Source organism: Botryllus schlosseri, chromosome 11, assembly GCF_051294905.1.
Source record: "Botryllus schlosseri isolate E-star chromosome 11, Bs_hap1, whole genome shotgun sequence".
Classification (NCBI taxonomy): domain Eukaryota; kingdom Metazoa; phylum Chordata; class Ascidiacea; order Stolidobranchia; family Styelidae; genus Botryllus; species Botryllus schlosseri.
The window spans coordinates 13822482-13840453 of NC_137246.1; the positions used below are offsets into that span (position 1 = coordinate 13822482).

The following is a 17972-nucleotide window of genomic DNA, read 5'->3' on the forward strand; positions in this document are numbered from 1 at the left end:
TCGAGCTCGCCCCCCTCCCAATCGACGGGTTTGGGGTGCGGCAGTCAGAGTCCTGATTATATGACGTCCAGATGGGTCATTACGACTCTGCGCCGGAATGCGGTAGTATGCTATGTAAGGAATCGAAGCACGGCCGTGAATAACAACGAGGTTGAACTTATTACACGGAATCAGTGAGTTATCTGGCCAGGGGTGTACCAGTTTCAAGTAAACCTTAAAAGGGTGTACCACGACGAAAAAGGTTGAAGAGCACTGTTCTAAAGCATTAATGGACAGCGTTCATAAGTTTGTAGTTGCTGGTTTTTGTGAGAATATCTATCTTCCAGCGGCGCAAGTAAATCCCTTCATGGAGCGTGCATTACATTCGCTGCTAAGTCGGTATATGCCACTGTAAACCCTTCCACCAAAGAACCGAACTCTCTGTTTCAATGCGTGAGCGAGCAACTATAAAATTACGGCAACTTCTTGGTTACAGAGGCCATTATCAGTTTGAGCTCTCAGTGATATGAGAAGTCATGCGTTCGGGGTCACTTCTGAGCAAACCTATCAACCCTTCTCCTTTCCTTCCATGGCTGGAGCCCTGCACCAATAGTTACAGAAGTCAGCTTTGTCACGTTGATGTTTTTACTGGTACCGTCCCCACATTTGCTCCGTCAACATTTCCTCTGGAAATATGTCCAGTCTGATAAAATTTACCCGGATAATTAGCTATGCCAAGGGTCGGCAACCTACGGCCCGCGGGCCGGATCCGGCCCGCCAAGCGAAATCGTCCGGCCCGCGACATGATAATTAGTTATCACAAGAATACGGCCCGCCACTTCATAATGAGTTTCAATCTGCAGTGCAGCGCTGCATGAAAAAAATGCGGCATTGCTACGATATAATAGTAGCCTACATCGTATTAGTCTATTGTTACGCCATAAAACGAAGGTGGTTGAAGTAGGAGATGGAGATAGACTAGACTGGATCAGTGCTTATCAATCGGGTGTATCTCGCAACCGAAGGTGTTCCATACTTTTTAAAGGGCTGATCACTCTAACGGGGTGTGACAATAAAGGTGTTCTTCCTTAGCTTCAAAAGCGCTTGGAGCATCTCAGACGCAATGACGGAATCTCAAACTATTAAATTATAGATAACTAGCCTCCGTATGTTAGTTAGCCTGTCTATAGTTTGATTTTCCAGAAGGCATTGTGTGCCAAGACAAAAAACCTGAATAGTGTTTTGGCCACAATGGTGAAAACTGTTAATATGATTTTTGTCTCATCAACTGTATCAGTTACGCCATATATCACTAGATGCAGAGAATCAATATGGCGATGTCATGTATATCTGTCATGTTCGCTCATTGAGTCGAGCAGCTATGCTTACACGAGTGTATGATCTGCGAAATGAAATAGCAACTTTCCTCGAAAATACAAATATCGCCGACTCATAATCTTGTAATCGAAAATGGGTATCTCATCTTGCTTTCCTGGTACATTTAACGTCACATCTGAACAAATTGAACTTGCAACTTCAGGGGGAAAACAACTACATACATGAGATGTTGAGGCGCATTCAAAACAAATCTGTGACTCTGGAAATGTCAACAGTACAACGAAAATTATGCTCGCTTTCCTATACTGGAGGAGAGAAAACCTAGTACCAACACTACATTTGTAACTGTGATACGAAATTTAACTACTGAATATTCACCCGCTTTTTCGACATTGCTTGTCTACAAAATGAATTCTGACTATTCAGTACTCTGTTTAATATGGACGCCAATACCATTGCCTGAAAATTTCAAATGGGCCTTTCTGAAATGCGATGCAGTTGAATTGAATGACAAATTTCATACAAAGAGCATATCGCTGCATGACTTTGACAAAGAGTACGTTCTTGAAATTGGTCTTTATCCCAGCTTGACCAGCAATGCAAAAAAATTGCATCGATTTTTGAAAGCACGTACGCATGTCAACAATAGTTTTGAGCAATGAAATTCACGAAGATCAAGCTAAGATCACGTATTTCGGACGTCCATTTTGAATAGGGTCTGGTTCTTGTTTCATCTGACTTGTTACCAGAAGTTGAAAACCTTTCACAAAGCAAGCTGCGTCAATTGTCACAATTATTCTGTGTCGTTGAAGTGTAAATACATGTGTCTTCGGATTGGTATGATTGAGATTGCAGCAATGTAGGATAATATACCGAAGTGAGCGTAAAATATAGTACTAAGAAAAAATCCGGCCCGCCGAAAGGTTGTACACCCGAAATTTGGCCCGCGACTAGCAAAAGGTTGCCGACCCCTCAGCAATGCAATGTGTGTGAAGTCGGTGGATTCGTCCAATGCTAGGCTGAAGTAGTCTACGAGGCAACGTGTTTCAGAACATGCGATAAAAGATCGACTGACATTGCTGTTACTCTTCTGGTGACGGTTAAATCAGACAACTGTAGCCTCGAAATTTGTTGGCCTTGCTGCTAAATTCCGGAAACAGCGAATATTCGCACAGTACGTTAAATTTTTATTGAAGTCACATATTGTCTAGCAGATTCTTGGGTTTAGCGATATTTCAAGCAATTTTGAACAATGCATCTGTAACGTCGTCGTCAATATTAACAATGCATGGAAATATGGATTGCTGGGCTTTTGACACCTAGTAACATTTTCTCTAAGATCAGGTTATACGTATAACTCCAGAAGAAACTATCGTGGTATCATTTTATGCTTCCACGCTTCGTTACAACAACTGTTCTTCGACAAATATGACACATCGGTCTTCAATAACAATACCGTTCCAGTAGTAATTGCGTTCATAATGAAAGATGTCGCAGGCCGTAAAATAATAGTCTGCGGTTTGAGAACCCCTGCTCTATGCCATTGCTGTGCACAGCATTAAAATTCAAGCCTGCTGTTCAATTATGATAAATCAGCAGATGTGGTTTTGCATATATAATAGCATCTTATGAAATACGTCGGAGCCTCAAATAACGGGCTCCAGCTCCGGCTCCGGCTCTGGCTCCGGCTCCGGCTCCAGCTCCAGTGAAAATGCACGGCTCCGGGGCTCCGGCTCCGGGCTCCGGCTCCAAAGCCCTGGTTTTGACCTCCATGAAACCCCTGAAACTGACTAACTGTACCGATAGTGTTCCTGGGAACGCCGGTAATGAACCACTGTTCCAATATATTTTTGACATAGCTACAGCGCGCATACGAGCTCTCCGAGCAGTCGTCGAAATAATAAAGAACTGTGCGATATATACGGATGTCATACCACTGAGTCGTTTTTCGAATGCCGGAGATCGGAAATCCGCACGCTGTCAATGTCATAAGCATACTTTCGACATTTTAGATGGAATATTTGGGCAATATATAGCGTATACCAATGGAACGAACCGTGTACATATCGCCATATACATGGAGTTAACGTCCATTAGCCCCATGCAGCAGCCGTCATGTTGAATATGTTATATTTCATACGTATTCATTGAAGCGTATTTATTGATGTAGTAATAATTTCTTATTCCGATTATTCTATTTGAGTATCAGGCCCCCGTTATTCCAATTATTTGTCCGCAGTGTCCAGTGTTATGCTTATGAAGTATACGCTAGATATAGAACTCAAATTATTATGTCTGTCATCTAGTAACATGCATTTTTTTGTCTGTTTTGACTCAAACTAGACTTCTTTGCTTATCGCTATCAACATAACATAAGACCAGACCATATCATAACATAACATAATATTATGGTCTCATATGGACCTATATAACCAGCGGTGGAATAGGAAGTTAATATGATATTGACTTGAGCTGCATTACGTATTGGCGTTTACAATAATATATAAACTGTTACTTCCAGTAAGAAGACTTGGTAGTATTGAGTCCAACAGTCTCTCTGCCTATTCTTTTTTGTGCGTGTGTTGGACGCTATGCCGTTGTGTCTTGTATATATTTATGGATCTATTTATCAGCCGAAAGAGATACACATAATAAATCAACAATGGTGAACAAGATGTGGAGAAAAAGAAAACGTTACGACCGAGTAGGAATATTTCGAAAGGAAACGCTTTCCAGATATTTACGGCTCTGATAGCCATTTCAATAGTTTTTGTTGTATAGGAAAGTTTTGCAGCAAGAGAAAAATCCGATTTTATGATGTCATAACGAATGTTTATTTTGGAAGGCACCGTAACCGATGTGGGTGTCGCGAAACAAGAACTAACTACCCATGCATTCGATAACGAACTACTAGCAGTCAGAACGCCTGCGAACTCACTTGCGTATAGTATTACGTAACGCTCACTTAAAAACGCAACATCGTGATCAAGGTGGAAATCGTGGAAGCTCGAAAATACTACGCTACTCCAGCACCGAATGTTACGAAATAAACAATGGCATTTCGGGAGCCAGAATAATCATTAAAATGAGACAAATTATTTCAAGACAATAATGATTCATTGCACACAAGTTCATAGAGTCGCGGTGGAGTTAACTTCAAAACTGCTATATTGAGAGTCATCTTGAATATGTTAAATTCCATACGTTGTCCCGTGAAACGTGTTTATTGCTGCAGCAATAATATCATATTCCTATTATGTTATTTGAGTAGCAGGTCGACATTATTTCAAATCTTTGCCCGTAATGTCCAGTATTATGTTTATGTAACATGCTAGATACAGACTACAACTCAAACCCATCTAGTAAGATGTTTTTTTTTTTGTCATTTGTGACTCGCACTGGACTTGTTTGCTTATCGCTATTACCACTACATAACATGCCATAACAGAATATAAACGGTCTTTTGGTATATTCATATGGACCTATATCCAATTGTAGCGGTGGCATATGCAGTTAATAAGTTATGATTTACTTAAACTCAATTATACGTATGTATTTATGTTTACAATAATATATAAACTATTACTTCCGGTAGGAAGATTTTGTAATGTTGAGTCCACCAATCTCTCTGCTTTTTCGTGTGTTGGACCTTGGACGCAACGTTGTTGTGTTGTGTATGTATTTATGGATTCATTTATCAGTCGAAAGAGTGACAAATAATAAAACAGTACTAGTGAACAAGATATGGAGAAAAAGAAAACGTTACGACCGAGTAGGAATATTTCGGAAGGAAACACTTTCCAAATATTTATGTCTTTGATAGCGACATAGTTTTTGTTGTGTAGGTAGGTTTCGGAGCCAGAGAAAAATCCGATTTTATGATGTCATAACCAATGTTTATTGACGCGACCTACTTTGGAATTTTAGACTTATTATATAACAATTTACTAGCAGGCAGAACGCCTGGGAACTCACTTGCGTATACGTAGCCTACTATAGTATTACGTAACGGTCACTTAAAAACGCAACATCGTGATCAAGGTTGAAATCGTGAACGCTCGAAAATACTACGCTACTCCAGCACCGAATGTTACGAAATAAACAATGACATTTCGGGAGCCAGAATAATCATTAAAATGAGACAAATTATTTCAAGACAATAATGATTCATTGTACACAAGTTCATAGAGTCGCGGTGGAGTTAACTTCAAAACTGCTATATTGAGAGTCATCTTGAATATGTTAAATTCCAAACGTTGTCTCGTGAAACGTATTTATTGCTGTAGCAATTATATCATATTCCTATTATGTTATTTGAGTAGCAGGTCGACATTATTTCAAATCTTTGCCCGTAATGTCCAGTATTATGTTTATGTAACATGCTAGATACAGACTATAACTCAAACCCATCTAGTAAGATGTTGTTCTTTTTTTGTCATTTGTGACTCGCACTGGACTTGTTTGCTTATCGCTATTACCACTACATAACATGCCATAACAGAATATAAACGGTCTTTTGGTATATTCATATGGGCCTATATCCAATTGTAGCCGTGGAATAGGCGGTTAATAAGTTATGATTGACTTGAACTCCATTACGTATATATTTATGTTTACAATAATATATAAACTGTTACTTCCGGTAGGAAGATTTCTTAATATTGAGTCCACCAGCTTTTTGGTGCGTTGGACCTTGGACGCAATGTCGTTGTGACGTGTATGTATTTATGGATTTATTTATCAGTCGAAAGAGAGAAAAATAATAATAAACCAGTAATGGTGAACAAGATATGGAGAAAAAGAAAACGTTACGACCGAGTAGAAATATTTCGGAAGGAAACGCTTTCCAAATATTTATGACTCTGATAGCGACATAGTTTTTGGTGTTTGGGTGGGTTTATTGACGCGGTCTATTTTGGAATTTTAGACTTATTATATAACAATTTACTATAGCAGGCAGAACGCCTGCGAACTCACTTGCGTATACGTACTATAGTATTACGTAACGGTCACTTAGAAAGCGCAACATCGTGATCAAGGTTGAAATCGTGAAACCTCAACAATACTACGCTACTTCTGCGCCGAATGCTACGAAATAAACAATGACAATTCGGGACTTAGAAACATTATTAAAATGAGGCAAATTATTTCAAGTCGATAGTGATTCATTGCACACAAGCTCATAGAGCCACGGCCGTTTGCTGACCCCCTGTATTGAGAAATCTGCACTTGCTTCAAGTGCTGAGTAATTAGACACTTCTCCACATTGGAGCACTGAGGTGTTGCGTGTGCAGCTAAAAGTGTATAGGTTGAGATTTGGCTTTGTGCTGCGGTCGTCTCGGGAACTCGAACATAAATTGGTATGGTTTCAGAGAAAAGTATTATTTTCCGGTTCGTATGTTAAAAACAATCGTGACTAAATAACACAACTGAAACGAGATGTAAGTATATTTGATAAAGATCAGCACTATATTCAACTGACAACTGTTTCCATTTCATTTTCAACGAAGTACACCGGTAAAACTGTTATTCGCGTAAGATGTAGAGTGCAAAAGAGGAATGCTGAGATACTTAACCAGTCATATTCAAAATATTTGTTAAATATGACACTACGCTGTGAGGAGTGTGTCATATTATTGCTAATAGCAATACCAGGGTTGCATTTAAAACAAACATCAATTCAAAACAAACATGTTTAAAACAGGGTCCTTGTTTAAGACATGTTTTTTTGTTTGTTTTTTGTTTGTTTTTAGCCACAACGTCACGAATCTTTACTTGTGACGCCACAGTGGATTGACATTGACAATTGAAAATATGGGTTAAGTATGGCTCCTTCGACGAAAAGGGATTCCAACCACTGTCATAAACAGACCAAAATACATCGTTGTGCAGCATTTTACGGTCGGCGATCTTCATCATCAGAACACCGAATTCTGTACCAATGATCATAACTGTTGAACCGACGACTATTTCGAGGGTTACAGCCACCCCTATCGTATACGTCGACTATATTGGGTGTAAATCGTCCGTATAGGCTCATACTACATGTTGTATCGAAAGTATTTACACAATTATGGCATAATTACACAACGTATGAAAAAATATTTTAAAGGCATTTGTTTAGAACACTGTTTAAAATATGTTTTAAATAAAGTGTTTTAAAACACCGTTTGTTTTAAATGCAACCCTAAGCGATACCCATCGCAGCATCCTCATTTTGACACGTCGTTTCGTCCTCAAGAGTATAGTATTGAGATTGTCAATGAAGTGACGTGCTGATTGCTGTTTGCGTTTTGTAGTAATATGGCATGATGGCCATGCAACATTGACCTACCATGAAGTTGGAGAGGTGTGGCGTGCAATACAAATAAAAACAACCGACAAATCAACGTGCATACCGCTTAGACATGCTCAGCTGAGCAAGAATGTCTAGAGGGGAATCTTATTCGGGAGCATTTTCGATACCTATTTCGAGATATTGCTCATTGAGAAAGTAGCGGACATAATCTTTGTAGTTACCGCATATAAATTCTTCATCAAAGTCAACCCATTCGTATATTTCCGAGGGTTTGGGTTTTTTGGCTGGCTGTATTGTTAGTAGATCCCATCACATTTTATTATGGTGAATAACAATTACGAAAACGCCTTGGAATGTCGCTTGCAGTGAGCAAGAGATGCACAAATGTGATTTGTCAAAACACAGTGTATAGGAGAATCGCCATAGATATAACACCATTATTAGCGGTTGATGTGCTCATGTGCTGTAAACATGGAGTGGATTTTCGTTGAGTTCTTTACGCACAATGCTGATTTACGCAAGGTCCGTGATTACTCGACGCTTTGAGCTATTTCACTGTGTGGTTGTAAAGTCTTTCGATTCGATGGGTTTGTTTCCGCATTCTTCTCGGTGCACTTCAATGAAGAATAGAAAGGTCCGATAATCACCATTATTTCCCATAGAACTGAAAAATACAATCAACAGTTGCAATGTTATTGACGATTTATATCCATTATCCACGTCCCAATTATCGTTAATTTTATTGTTTTGATTTCATGTTTTCGACTGCTGGACCAAACCTTTTGTTGATGAATGCATGTCAATCTACTAACACCGCATCCCACTTTTGTTCTATTCCAGGGGTCACCATACTTTTTGAAACCATAAAGTTACTTTTTGGGTACTGAATAATGCGACGGGCTACCAATTACTCCCGACGCTCAGTTGGACTTCTTCACTGAGACATTCAGAACACTGCCAGGTTTCCGCCCCTTACCAAGAACAGAACCGACTCGCACCAGCATATCCGGGCTCAGTTGCGTTGCCGCACTGCGCAACCAAGGGTGTCCGGTCAATACCGAGAATGCTATTACCGAGAATGCTATTACCGAGAAGGACAATACCAAGAATGGTCTTTACCGAGAATGGACAATATCGAGAATGGGCATTACCGAGAATGGACACCACCGAGAATGGACACCACCGAGAATGGACATTACCGAGAATGCAATATATGCAATGCAGTCATGTTATGCAAATGAACAGGTCGTGTGTTGCATCACGACGTTGCCACATTCGGTATCGATTCTCAGGTATAAATTTCTCGACAACGTCCGTTACAGTAAGCTAGATTCTTGGCGTTGGCCATTCTCGGTAATGTCCATTGTCCATTCTCGGTAATGTCCGTTCTCGGTAATGTCCATTCTCGGTAACAGCATTCTCGGTAATGTCCATCTCGGTAATAGCATTATCGGTAACCGCGACCAAGCGCCAATGTACGCGTCGGAACTCGGGGATATAAACTAGATTCCCGTCACGCCTCCGAGTGGGCGAAGACGAGCGACGGCCGGATCGAAAACTGCGTTCTAGGGCTCGTCAAAAATGACTTTTTTTCTCAAATCGTACTGGCTACTTGATAAAATTGTTAGGTTACCTAATTTAAGCCTACACACCAAATTTGGTTCAATTCCAGCCAGTAACCGCTTTGCTACAGGAGAAGGAAGTTTCTATTTATTATATAAAAATAAATAATAAAAAATTTGAAAATTTTCTGTTCACCCCATGAAAGTGTTTGGATGTCTATAGAAACGATGCTCACCAAATTTGGTTCAATTCCAACCAGTAGAAGCAGAGTTATTGCCGCTGAAAAATTTGGATTTGAATAAAATAGTATTTACGGTGACCGATTCTTTGTTTATTTATTATAGTTGTGCTTACCGTAAATACTATTTTATTCAAATCAAAATTTTTCGACGGCAATAACTCCGCTTCCACTGGTTGGAATTGAACCAAATTTGGTGAGCATCGTTTCTATGGACAGCCTAACACTTTCATGGGGTGAACAGAAAATTTTCAAATTTTTTATTATTTATTTTTACCTAATAAATAGAAACTTTCTTCTCCTGTAGCAAAGCGGTTACTGGTTGGAATTGAACCGAATTTTGTGTGTAGGCTTAAATTAGGTAACCTAACAATTTTATCAAGTAGCCAGTATGATTTGAGAAAAAAAGTCATTTTTGAAGAGCCCTACTGCGTTCGTATAATTATGTTCTTTCGGGTCGACTGACGCATGTTCAACTGGTGTACGTATGAAACCTTCTTCGCTTCAACTTTCAAAACTCTCATTTGAGTATTTGCCACTAACATCGCGGGGGACTCATTTGGTTCTCGCGGGCTACCGGTCGCCCCGGGCACCGCGTTGCTGACCCATGTTCTACGGACCATCTTCATAGTACCAAGGCGTCTAATTTTTACTTCAAAATTCTGAAAAGTGGGATAATATTAATCATGGTCTCTGGCTAGATTCGGAACATTCTGCGAATGAAATCGTTACAAGAACACGGGGCGGACGCAGAGTTACAGCCCATGAATTACATTCACCGAATGATTTTGGGACTTGTGCCAGCGTTTGTCATTCTTTCTGTGACTCATACTTTTCTGGAACCGTTTCAAGAGGTCCGTTTTCTATTTCTCCTAGTATTAGTTCAGCAATGTCTTATGAATGGCGAATCTACACCTACTTGAGTGGAAAGGGATTCCTTCTATGCTATTACTATAAATTATAATATATGTGACTGGTTTTCGCGCCTCAGCAATGAAACTGGTCGAAAAGCCCCAATGTCAAAGTCACGGACGTATTGTGATGAGTGTGTGTCGGTGGTTAAACGTGTCTAGAACGATTAGCCATAGAAATGATAGTCGATGACACCTGTTTTTGTTGAATCTGTACATTATGACTATGTATATAGGCAATATAAACGACCTAAAAGGATAATATATAGTGTTCGTGCGACAAAACCAGCACATATGCTATGGTTGTGTCACGCATACGTGTAAATACGGATTGTTAGTTTCTCCAACTAGATGCAGCGCTTTGATACAGCTTTAGGGTACTATAATAATCTTGCTCCTTATCTTCAGACATTGATTGATTACGGAGAGCCTTCTGTCGCAGTCAAATAGGCTTTTTATTCTTACGCCCTGTCCTCTTGATCGTCATACTTGCAAGAGATTGTATGGAATGTATTGTAGTGTTCAACTCTAAAAGACACTCTCTAACATGGCGTGCAATCTCAATAATGTGGTTTATTTGCACGAATAACATCATATAGCTAGAGCCGTCGGTAATCAAACACGGAATAACGACGGGGAATTGCCTTTGCTAGGTGATTTCCCGCTTATTCCACGGAAATAGTCTGGGTAATTGAGGGTACTACATGAAATATTGCCAAGCAAATATGCATTTGCGTCATATCGTCGATATAAAATTACCTGCAAGGGGCAATCTATAGAGTCCTCACCTTGAAATTAACAAGACATATGGTCCGTCGATAGTATAAATCATTGGTTGTTTGATATGATTCCGCCTACACAACTGACCTTTTGACCTGTGCGACGAAATGGCACATCGATATTTGTCAGGTGCCAGAATACTGTAACATACAAACCGTGTATTTTCATAGTCTATAGCCAGGAAAGGTATATTGAAAGCCCTCGTATGCGGCGAACTGTGTAAGTTAGGAATCCTACTGAAAACCCGATGAATGTATGCTTTACGCTACGCAATTATATCGGATAACCATGGTCATTTGGTCATATTGCTGACGTTTCTTTCTGACGCGCATTTTTGGTAGAAATTATCCACACACGGCAAAGCAATGGCTATTAACCGCTCCCTCTTTGAAATTCAACAACTACAGTTCTCGCTCCCCATCTATAACGACGGAAAAGCATGTTGGTTGTTGAATGTGTTATGTCTAAATATCATCTTTTACTGAAGTTAAAGATTTAGATTTGCTAGATCCGCTTATCTCTGGCTAGTCTGGATATTATTCATATTATTTTATATGGTAAATTAGAAACGGCTCATAACACCGCGAACGTTCTGGTGCACCGCGTGCAAGGTTGCAGTGGGCAACTGATTCATTTCAATGATTAATCAGGAATAATACCTATCGCAATGTTAAATTACTCAGAGCTATAAATCACACGAATCCAGTAATTTTATGACGACCGTAAGAAATCACGTGTTAATTAAGAAGCTTTAAATCGGGACGGGACATGTTTCCAATTGAGGAACTCTACGGCCGTCGGCCATGTATAATGTATATTGCATATGCTTACGCAATACCCATCAAGCCTTGATGGTTTGCGAGCATTGCATTTGAAAGCATGGCGCTTCCATAGGACGCACCGGAGATGTTACGCACCACACTTCTTGGTAGCGGACGGGAACGCATATATAGAACATATAGTCATAATTTCAAGCTCGTTTTCAAGATGATTTGAACCATAAGCACTTTACCCTTTAAGCTGCGCGTGTGCGTAATTGCGCAGTGCTGACACGGTCTCTGTGCACAGGAAATCTAAGCTGCGCACAAAAAACCGTAGTGATGATTGTTTTAGTCAAAACCACAAAATGAACAGAAGAGTCGGTAATTCGGCAGTCCAATCAAAGGGATACCTTTTTTTTATTATTTTAGTCGTTACGCACTGTTGTCCAAGGGACCGCGCAGTGAGTTGCTAAGTGCGCGCAGACTCGTGAAAAATTAGAGGGAACATTGAACTCAAGTGAAATTTTTTGAAGCGCCCATATGTGAGTTGGATATTTTGGTATTATGTCCGAACTCTTTTTGATATGCATGACTGCGGTCGTTCGCCTGTACTTACTCAATGGTCCTTCAATATCCATGCGTGCTATGTCACGCTCTTTGAGATCTCGTGGCATTCATGTGCTCTTTTCCCGATCATAACAACAATCAGATTCCTGCAGATCGTGCGGTTTGCGGACATGCAGGATTCAACCGAGTCGTTTGGTCCATTAGCTTCATGCTAAATTTAAGAATCAGGCCTCGGATCCGGATCGGATTAGAAGGATATTTAACGGAGATTGTCATAGTTGTCGCCATTGGTTGAGATGACGTCATAAATTTCTACTTGTGGAATTAGAGATGTCCAAGTAAGTATCCGAGACCTAGTTTCGCCTGAATTCTGAAAAATGTTGAGTAGAAGTATAAAATGTAGTCTACAAACATAACCTCTTGAGTAAGTCGTGCAGGTAGTCAAAACTACTTGAGCACTTGTAATATTAGAAGTAATTCGTTATTGAGCACCTTCTATATACATTTTAGAAATCCGACTCCGACTGCAGACATTTTAAATATACCAACCCCGCCTCAAATATTCCTGTAAGTCCACTCAGTAAATTAAGCGTTTATCATAATTTTAGTTATTATTAATAACACTTGAATCAATTTTTTTGTGAATTTAAAAAATCTGCTCGCAGAAAGACATTAAGTTTGTGAAGGTCTACCGACGAGAAATAGCTTCTGTGAATGCTACGGCACTTTTGGTAACATTCGGGACAGTGACGTGCGGTTCAATGAGGCAGGTGAGGCAGTGCCTCACCTGTCGTCTGGGTGAGTAAAAGTGAAAATTATGAAAACCCTCGAGGAGTCGATGATTATTGATATTTTACATCGATATTCATAAATAACTAAATTTGAACATTTTTTCACCCAATATCATCAATTTGCATCATTACTGTTGAAAAATACAGCGCGAAAGGAGAGGCGAGGCACAGGTCGTGCCTCACCTGCGACCATGCAATTCATTATAGATAGCTCAGAATTCATGATAACTGGTATCAATCAAATGCTATCGTCACACTGATTCCGAAAATCCAAATATTAACAATGTCAGAGCACCAGAACCCCCCAAAATCGCCAAGGAATGTGACATTCGGAATTATTACAGACAATGCCATCGCGGAAGACAATGGCCAGGAGAGGCACAAACGAATCTGCCTCATGCACGATTCGCTAACAATTGGACATCGCAGCACAGTGAGACGCACTATCGATTTCGGAATCTAAAAGTCTTATAGGAATTATATAGTATAGCGACGACCAATAGGTAATGCGAGGCAAATACATTCCCTTACTTTTGTAGCTATTATGTATTTTCCATCCATATCTACGTTGAATTGTGGTATGTGATAGCTACTTGCATAGGCTGCATTGTCGTTGTTTGCGGCCTTTATGCAGTGTTGGACTGCAATACCTATAACCCTTAATTATGGTAGCGATAGCTACACTTACATAGCCTGCGTTGTCGTTGTTTGTGGTCAGTGGTATCACGGCAAGTGTTTTTACACTAGATCTAGTGTATTTGACTTGACTTAGTGTCCTAGTGGATTTTCTTTCGAAATTCGGCAAATCTAGTGTCTTTTTATTGATAAAATTTTTGTAAATGAGGATGCTATTTTCATGTGCTTCGAATAATTTATACCGGTACTTAAAGAGATAGTAATTATTATCTGTCTAAACTTGCACATTCAGCACAATAGCGACCAATCCTACGTATTGTAGAATGTGGAATTGCAACGGCTATCAAGTGTGCAATCAAAATCCCCTCTATACCCGCTACTGTTGTTGTTCACATTTTGGGTCTCTTTATCAGGTACTTTATGTGCGTGCTTGTTTGTGTGTGTGTGTGTGTGTGTGTGTGTGTGTGTGTATGCGTGGGGGGTCCGTGCCTCGCCAACCATGAACCTCACCGCATGTCACCGATTCGGGGTACATTTGGTTCTATTTTTGAGTAAAGTTGGAGTAGGGGTCAGAGCATTTTAACATACTCCCACTCCGGCTTCAGCCAGTGGTGTTTCCCTTACTCCGACTCCACAGCCCTGCCGCTTACCACCGAAAACAGTTCATCAAGTCCACTGAGCTATATAAAGTTCGAATGAGACTATCACGTCTTGAATGCTCGTAGCCATTTTAAACCGGATTATTTTTATCATTGTTCGGTTACCTTCAGTTACACCCGCATGATTTTGATGGGCCTGGCGTATGATAACAAATGTAACATCGATTTAACGATGCCCATATCATGGGAATTATGGGTCGTGTTGGATGCTTGATTATTTTACCTGACTTCATTTAGCCGTTTCGATACTTTCCCGGTTCGCTTCGTGTTGAAATCATATGATATTTTGGAAATGATCTAAAATCCATAAACAAGGGATATATGACATTATATGATGATGATTGTACTTTCGCTTATTTTGTACGTTTTTTAAATATTTCATCTTCTGTAACATGCAGACATATCTGACACATTATTTATAGTTTCGTAGTAGTAAATAAATGGCATCGGAGTCGAACAGTCTGAAATTCACCACGACACAATTTAACTCACGCCCGCCATCTCCCGGCCGTGCTACTTTTCAGTAAATATCCGACTTGACACGCCTTTACCAGACATTACAGTTCGATTTATTATTTGCCGTTTTATCAGATCAATGCACCACAAGGTTCAGGTACAATGAAAATATAGCAAAGTGTCGAAACGACTTCTAGTAATCTTTGAAATCAAACACCCATTTTACCCTAGCTAGGGCCTATGCTAGGCGATGTAAAGAAAAGACATGTGCAATGTACATCATACGGCCCGCCAGAAGATTTCATCCGGCCCGCGAAGCAATTCTGAGTAGATTGAAAAAGGTTTATGTTATCCATCACATTTGTAACAAATGTCGAGTTTGCTTCATTTGAAATAGCCTAGTTTCATTAAATAACCCCTCAAAACAGCAAATGTCGAGCATGTTGTTCATGTTCATAGGCCACATTATTACCACCCGACTGCCGAGTTGTGGTTTCACTCCAGTTACCATTAGGAACAAGTCGGTGACATTGACACACAACTTCGACGGGGAAAAAGTGCGCATTGAGTTTTATGGAAAATGGACCGAAAAGTAGTTATATTCTCAGAAACGAAAACGCCAGGATGCGGAATCGTTATATGCAGTTTACATGTACAATATATATTAGTAATAAAATAGAATTCAAATATATGAGTTCGCGTGGTTGTGTCACTTCCGACTCAAAAGTTTCCCGGACTCCAGCGAAGCCCGAATCGGTATACAGTAATACAGTAATAATAATATAGACTACGCATGGATAACGTCAGATTACGACTAAAGCAAAAGGAGCATAGTATGCCATTTTCGTCATTTGCAGCACTGTTTAACTCTTTTAATGGGGGGTCACATTTTGCAGAGCTGACCATCACTTTTCAAATTCATACCGTGACCTCACCAAGACTGTTCCATTTTAAAAGTGGCCGGAGTATAGCCGTCTACCGTTTCCACCCTCGATCGACACCCCATGCCATGTCTAGGGTTCTTTATTCGACTAAATATATGAACTTTTTCTCTGAAAAATCTCTTTCTCTCTCTCATTTTCCCCCGACTGACCCTTAGGATAGCGTCATAGAGTCACAAATGATGCCTCAGTGCGTAGCCCCCGTTGCCTGGTTTCAAACAATCCGTCAACCATGACCGTAAACCGCGCGGCTCGCCAGATATCGAAAAATCACTAATACATGAAAAATTTACATATGGGCGTGGTCAGTGAGTGGTCATAATGGTCAAGTTCAAGATCAATACCGAATCGGACCCCTACCACCCAGTTAATGGCATGAAACAACGTGGTATACTTTCTCTTGTCATATTTCACTATTTGCAGGCATAGTAAACCAGTTTATGACTCATTTTCCGTCTTGAACTTGGACTTAAACTTGGCTATGTTCTTGAAAATCACCGAAGCGTGACCACAATTAACAAACCCCATCAGAAAACTCCCCAGAACAAGGTTTGATGTTCCAAACGGTGATAAATCGCACAGAATACCGCACAAGTCGACTTCTTATGTTCTGGCAGAATTTTCGACTATATTTCCCATTCGGAAAATATCTGGAAATTTTAGGCATGGATATTTTCAGTCGAACTCCTCATGTAAGATCGTCGGTATTCGAAAATTTTCATGCCCTATACCTTCAAATTAGGTATCATATAAAACAGAAGATAGCGGGCTTTCCATAGAAACCAAAAGCAGTCCGCTTCGACATATATCTTTGGATAGGCTTACCATACGTCCTCTTTTAAGAGGATTTGTCCTCTTTTTTGACTTTTTTGAAAGTGTCCTCGGAGGACGCCCTTTTGTCCTCTTTTTTGAGATTTTGTCCTCTTTTTTGAAAATTTAGGTCAGATTTAGAGGAAATTGCGAGTGATATGCCGCAAATTAGCGCAGAAGTGAAGCTCCGGCGGGTATTTCGGAGGGAAAAGTGGTGATTTCAGCTCTGAGCGAAAAGAAGACCTTTTTTTTTTTTTTTTTTTAGTCAACCACCTGGTAATGTGGAGTGAAAAACGTGTTTTTGAGCTCTGAGTGGAAGTGATGACCTTTTTTTTTTTTTTTTAGTCAACCGATCATGAAGCGGGTGAAATTTACCTGATTTTGAGAATTCTTCTCCAGTTATGCTTGACTGAAATTTCTGAAAAAGTGTCCTCTTTTTTCATTTCCGAAATATGGTAAGCCTATCTTTGGAGAAATTGAGAGATGAACTTGAACGTGGGTCACCAGTGACCCCCCCCCCCCCCCCCCATTAAAAGGGTTAAGCGGATCATCACTGTATCAAACCGACGAAGACCAATTCCATTGTTCTCAGATATTGGCGTTGCCACTTGCTATAGAAGAAAACCCCTATGGTCCGCAATACAATGCAATATACTATTATCCATGTATGCTTGGTAATAAAGCATTCACGTGAAAATCAAGGGCACGAGGTAGCATTTTGAAATCCGTTGACTGGTCCGGCCCGCAAACTATTTGAAGGTTTGAATCCGGCCCGCGACGCAATTTGAGTTTGACACCCCTCTGTTGTACATTGTACACATGTAGGCCTACAGTTTTGTACATTGTACAATGTAGCCTACACATGCAGGCCTACAGTGTACACTGAATGAAAAGTGATATAAGACAGACGCAACGTCGTATACTCATATGTTATAGATTTTCTACTTTTTGTTTGATGTGTCGTAACTTTCCCTGATATTTCGGAAATTCTGCGTTGCGGTGTCAGGGAGAAATGCAAATATTATATCTGAAACCCAGTTACAGCATATGTTATATTACTACCTTTCGAGATACATCCGAGTTGGCTTGTTCTCTAGAAATAGTTCCACTTCGTTAATATAGTATAAAGTAGCTGTATCCTTCTAATGAAAGTTGGCTACGCACTGTTCTAATCTACGTGTGGTCGTAAAATAATCCCGTTGCGGTGCACTTGATTTGTCTTGCTGAAGAATTCAGGAGCATCT

At 40.1% G+C, this 17972-nt stretch overlaps 1 protein-coding gene across 3 annotated transcripts in view; it reads right to left on the minus strand.

The window, feature by feature from the left end:
- LOC145449689 (amyloid-beta A4 protein-like) overlaps positions 1 to 17972 on the minus strand; it is a 228227-nt gene that overhangs the window by 204177 nt on the left and 6078 nt on the right. The gene's annotated exons all lie outside the window — the stretch shown is intronic.